Source organism: Cynara cardunculus (genome assembly GCF_001531365.2).
Source record: "Cynara cardunculus var. scolymus isolate 2C chromosome LG 10, CcrdV1, whole genome shotgun sequence".
Classification (NCBI taxonomy): Eukaryota; Viridiplantae; Streptophyta; class Magnoliopsida; order Asterales; family Asteraceae; genus Cynara; species Cynara cardunculus.
The window spans coordinates 16,385,986-16,392,362 of record NC_037537.1 but is presented as its reverse complement, the minus strand read 5'-3'; the positions used below and the strand labels follow the sequence as shown (position 1 = coordinate 16,392,362).

The following is a 6,377-nucleotide window of genomic DNA, read 5'->3' as shown; positions in this document are numbered from 1 at the left end:
GAACTTAGTTTCGAAACACTGTTTGCTGTAGCATTCCTATAGCATTGGCTGCTGGAATTTGTGTTTGGGTCTCACCTTAAGTCTTACACCCTTGCTTCTTTTATATATTCTGTATTCTGTTTTGGATCACCTTACAATCAATCAAAAGTCTTCAAAATCGTCATCTAAAATCATCTCTTTCATTGGACTCTAATCTAACTTTGGYTACAATCYCTGTGAACGATAATCCGGTACTTGTACCACTTTATTACTTGGAAAGACGACGTTGGGCCATATTGTATACTTGCTTTTTGGCCCAATTTCATTAAGTCTAAATGTGTGAAATATAACCGACAAAGTTTTTGGCGCCGCTGCCGGGGATTGCTTCGCTAAAGTTTTATTTTGAGTAAATTAAAAGATTTGATTTTTCTAGTACCATCGGAATCGTTTTTAGAAGTGGTGTATGCCACGGTTACATCACGGGGAATTTTTCGAATTTGATCCCGATATTGAGAGAACGTTTCACCATAGGAGGAGGGCTCAAAGCACATTTTTTGCTCTACTCCCCTCCAAATATGGCGTTACCTCCCCCAATTATTCCGGAAATACCGCATTTGGAAAACCAACCGCCGGGTTTTGAACCAATTCCACCATTCCCGAACTTTCAACAAGGATATCCACATAATGGTAATGATAATAATTTGGACACAGAATCGGAACCTAATGAGCACCAAATAGCACAAACTCCGAACATCATTAATTTGGCAAATTCAAAAAATGGGAGGATCATGGATTATGCTATTCCGGATTTTGAGCAATTAAATTCCGGGATAGTTAGACCACACATGACCACTCTCCATTTTGAACTTAAACCCATAATGTTTCACATGTTGCAAACAAATGGCCAATTTGTCGGATTACCGTCGGAGGACCCACATTCGCTTTTAAAATCTCTTATGGAAATCACGGATGCTTTCTTGATCCCGGGAGTGTCAAATGACGCTCTAAGGCTCACTTTATTTCCATTTTCCTTAAGGGATCGAGCTAAAGCATGGTTTAACTCATTAACTCCGGGTTCTGTGCCGTCATGGAGTAACATGGCGGAAAATTTTTTGCGCACCGACAAGGAACGCTAAGTCCAGAAATGAGATTTGTCTTTTCAAACAAATGGACGATGAGGCTGTTCCTGACGCGTGGGAAAGGTTCAAAGAGTTGTTGAGGAAATGCCCACACCATGGCATTCCGTACTGTATTCAACTCGAGACGTTTTACAATGGGTTAAATCCGAAATCTGTGGACGATAATCCGGTACTTGTACCACTTTATTACTTGGAAAGACGATGTTGGGCCATATTGTATACTTGCTTTTTGGCCCAATTTCATTAAGTCTAAACGTGTGGAATATAACCGACCAATTAATTTATTTGAGCATCATTCAGAGTCTTACAGAAATATTAGATGGGATAAAAAACATCTTTTATTTGTTTTGGCCCAAAAACTGCACCAACTGCCCAATCACTTGCATCACACATTAATTCAAAAGGTCTTGTACAATCTGGTGTGACAATTATATGAGCACAAATCAAAGCTTTCTTCAAAGTGTCAAAAGCTTATCTACACTCCTTGTTGAAATTAAAAGGTTGATCATGCTGCAACAATAGATAGAGAGTTTTGGAATTTTTGAGTAAGTCTTTTGTAGACCTTATGTGGAAACCAGCATGACCCATGAAACTTCTTATTCCTTTTACATTTGCGGCCTCAGGTAGACTCTCTATAACCTCTAACTTGGCTTTGTCTACTTCTATTCCTCTCCTTGAGATTACACGTCCTAACACAATACCTTCTTTGACCATGAAGTAACATTTCTCCCAATTTAAAACCAAATCATTCTCCTCACATATCTTAATACCTTATTCTAAATTCTTCAAACATTCCTCATAAGAAGATCCATAGAAGTCATCCATGAATATCTCCATAAAGGTTTCCAACATATCAGAAAAAATGGACATCATGCATCTTTGGAATGTGACAAGAGCATTGCATAGTCCAAATGATATCCTTCTAAAAGCAAAAGTACCAAAGGGGCAAGTGAAAGTGGTTTTCTCTTGATCCTCAGGTGCAATATCAATATGATTATAGCCCGAGTAACCATCTAAAAGAAATAATATTCTTTGTCTTCTAATCTATCCAACATTTGATCTATAAAAAGGTAAGGGGAAATGGTCTTTATAGGTTTCTTTGTTGAGCTTCCTGTAATCCATGCATATTCTCCATCCTGACACTATCCTAGTTAGGATCAGTTCATTCTTTTCATTTTCTACCACAAATTACACCCCCCTTCTTAGGCATACATTGGACATGACTTACCTAAAAGGTACTAGCTATAGGGTAAATAATGCCAGYATCAAGTCATTTCAAAATTTATTTATTAACCACTTCTTTCACCACAAGATTCAATCTCCTTTGGGGTTCAACATAGGTAAAGTCTTAATCTTCCAAATGGAGAAAATGGAGSAAATGGGGAAAACGGAGATTTTGAACCAATATTATGCTCCAACAGATTCCCTAAAACAAKGGACATGGGTTAATTTGTTGGACAAGTTTACTYTGTTATATAACTTTCGACATACACACAACCTTTATATAATGGATATGGTATAATAAATGTCATTATCTTGTGGCATAGACACAGCTAAACTTAGACTTGATTTTRTGATGCCACCAACTTGAATTTGGTTTATTTATTGGACAAGTTTACTYTGTTATATAATTTTTAGCATACACACAATCTTTATATAATTAATGTATTATAACAAATGTCACTATCTTGTGGCATATAATTTATCAGCTTTTCCCTCTTTCCCTTCTATTATAMAATATTAACAAGTACAAATTTGTAATTTTTTTGTAGATGTATTCTACGTCAAATAATTCCACAAGTCTTCTCAATAGTAGGTCGTTCCTCAATGACCTCAATGAAATGCATCCCACATATGATCTGAAAATATAATAATGTTAGTCTACTAGCCYCATTCATGCTTCACCGCAGGATGCAAATYATGAGGAGACACCAATGGATGAAGATAATATAGATACCCCAATTGCCCATGGTAGCAAGAAAGCACAACGAGTAGACAAGTTYCATAYCGAGGAGGATAAAMTTCTTGTTTCAGCATGGTTGWATAACAACTTAGATGCAGTAGWAGAAAACGAATAAAAGAARTGCCAATTTTGAAAAAARKYMMCMARKWWYMMMMYKRAAAMMARRMMWKGGRMMAARRWKGRAAWWARRAAWYWWTTKKWAAWYSWTKGRWKRAAAWYMRKKMCMWKGKWAAWWRGKTWWKWKGRAWTYMWTTKCAAATTGCAAACTTACGAAAAAGTGGTATCACGRAACAAGATAAGGTAAACTACCTTGATGTCGTACTTTCATATGATCTAGTTAAACTAATTGTGGTATTAGACTATTTTGATATTGTACTTTCAACTAATAGGTAGTAGAGGCAAAAGAAGTTTTTAGAAAATAGGAAGGTCATCCATTTCAGGTAGAACATTGCTTGAATATATTGAGGTTTCAACAAAAATGGATGAATGACAACATGGAGCTCSTCAGCCTGCTAAACTGAAGAAGCSAATTGGWKGAAAGGWWGCAAATGAATCAATTAAGAAACAAAAAACCAAGTTGGTGAAAATGATGAATCATCAAAGGTACATTTTGAAGTGGAAGAGCTTAGGGCAAGGAGATTAGAAAATGAATGCATAAGGGTCGAGCAGTTTCAATTGTAAAACTACTACTTGCAACTGAACAAAAACATGTTAAGCTTAAAGAGAAAAAGCTTAAACTGAAGCTAGAAATCAGGAAATCAAGTTGCCTTAGAGAAAAAGAAATTGAAGTTCATGATCAAAGTGAGGAAAATAGAATTATGGCTATGGATACTAGTGGCATGTCTCTAATTCAAGTTGAATACTTTGAGATACATCGARAGGAAATCTTTGCAAAACAAGTTAGGAGAATAGAAAACATCTRATCATGGATATGCTTAATGGGTCTCAACATATTTGTACCTTATGCTAGATATATTAGAGTTTCTTGCTTAAACTCCAATATCATGGACATGTTGTAATATTGCCTCAAGACATGTTGGATATTATGCTCTATAAGATGCAATCCATTTCTAGTCGTCTATATTTATGCCATAGCATAAGTAATGCTACATTTTTCTCATTTTCTATCCCATATTGGTGGATGATAGAAGATTGGCAATTACATGTAGGGCTGTAAAATAACCAAACGTTCAAATGCAAACGCAATTTTTATTAAAGAGGAGAGATGAGACAAGATATTTATAAAATCCTTAAAATGCTCTTAATTAATATTTTGAGTTAAAATTATCAAAATTATTAATTTCTTAATTTAATATTTTATTTGTGGTTGAGATTGGATCTCAAACAAAACARTTTTCATTTGATTAGGCCTATATGTGTGTATGAAAGTTCAAATGCAAACRCAATTTTCATTGTAAACGTAAGGACTGATGCCGACCCTTCATTTTATTTGATTTAACAACTCATATTAAATATAATTTTTAATTAAAATTATTAATTAAGGTGATTAGAGGTAAAAAAAACATTTAATTTCAATCAATGTATACCTTTTTTGACTTTTCATTTTATTTTTTAATTAAATTTTTTACCTCCTTAAAGGTTTAAAAATATATATTAAAAATTATTAATATTTTAATGAAACAAATTACATTAAAAAATGATAATTTCATGCTATTCGATATGACATCTATTTCGATATAGTTTGTTTTTCTTCGTTTTAACCTTTTTTTTACGTGAAAATGATATATATGTGTTATATTCATTATGAATATTTATGCACGTTCAATTGAGTACAACAGCTCGACACCAAGTCTGTAACTCGACATCACCTTTTCCAACACTTTCTTCAACGTCGTAAGGCACTACATTATTCATCACCGTAACCYAACACCCATCGAGACTGAGCAAGAATCTATCGAGACCAATCAGAAATCGATCGAGAATGGTCGATAATCCATTCATTGACTTGGTATGTGTTTATATGTGTTAAACTATAACCTACCACCTTCATTTTTCATCGAGAACTTATCAATTGATTTATTATTTGTTTGCGTGTAAAACCATATATTATCACTTTCATCTTTTATCGTAAAGAATYGGGAATCCATTGAGACCAATCAAGAACACATCGAGATCGATCGATAACCCTTTGGGATTGATCGAGACTAGTCAAGAACCAATCCATTGATTTGGTGTGTGTTTCTTTGTGTAAAAYTATAACCTACCACTTTTAACTTTTATTGAGATGGATCAAGAAATCTATCGAGACGAATCGGAAACTCATCCAGATCAATCGAGAACCCAATAAAGAAAAAAAAAGAAAAACTAAAACATGTAGAGTTGAAACTGTAATATATTCATGATAAATATTATGGTGAAAATTAATATTTATGATAAATATCATACTAATATAAATATTAGAGAGTCATTGTATACACGCGATCATACATAAATATTCATGATGGATATTATGTATATCAATGATGAATGTTATAGTGAAAAAATATATATATTCATGACAAATATCATATTGATGTATGAATGTTGAAAATTTGTTATATACAAATGAACATATTGATGATGAATAGTATGTATATTCATGATAAATAGTATGTATCATATTGATGTATGAATACTAAAAAGCTATTGTATACATGTGAACATATATATATATATATCTATACTATCTTATAAAGCATTTGGCTAAAATTCTTAAAAACTCTTAAAACTCTTAAACCCGTTCATCCCTAAACGATTTCATCCCTATCCGATTTCATCCCATATCTGAATTCGTGTAACTAACTACAGATAAACACAATCAAATACAGGATAAACATCTCATTTTAAATATAAAAAATCTAAAATATAATTAGTATAATAATTAAATTCTAACAGAATACTTAATTATTATYTTTATAAAATTTATAATATTAAAYCAAAAATAAATTATTTTATTTGAAAAGCTTCCCTGGACTTTTTTGACYCCGAGCCTTTCCAACAATGGGCYCTAGGGACCGATATGATGATATTACTATTAGGTTAGGTGGGCCGACCTTAGGCCAGGTTTAACAAGTTTGAAACATAGGGTAGATGGTCTAGCTACCCCCGTGGACCGACCTTAGGAGGGAGACTACCGCCCCCTTCAGCRKTACGTTTCRACCAATTAAACTATAAGCCCCTACGGATCTCTAATCTGTTYGGAAATAGAGCTCTTTGAAATTGAAAGCAGTATTCCCTTATATAAAAAAATTATATATTATAAATCATTTGATAAAAACTCATAAAAACCATTTTTT

The 6,377-nt window shown here is 33.2% G+C and overlaps 1 non-coding gene across 1 annotated transcript; it reads right to left on the bottom strand.

Annotated features, from left to right (window-relative positions):
• Positions 1 to 1,113: 1,113 nt before the first annotated feature.
• Positions 1,114 to 1,220, bottom strand: LOC112520542. The gene has a single exon (XR_003070015.1). It is a non-coding gene; the product is annotated as a small nucleolar RNA R71 (small nucleolar RNA).
• Positions 1,221 to 6,377: the final 5,157 nt, after the last annotated feature.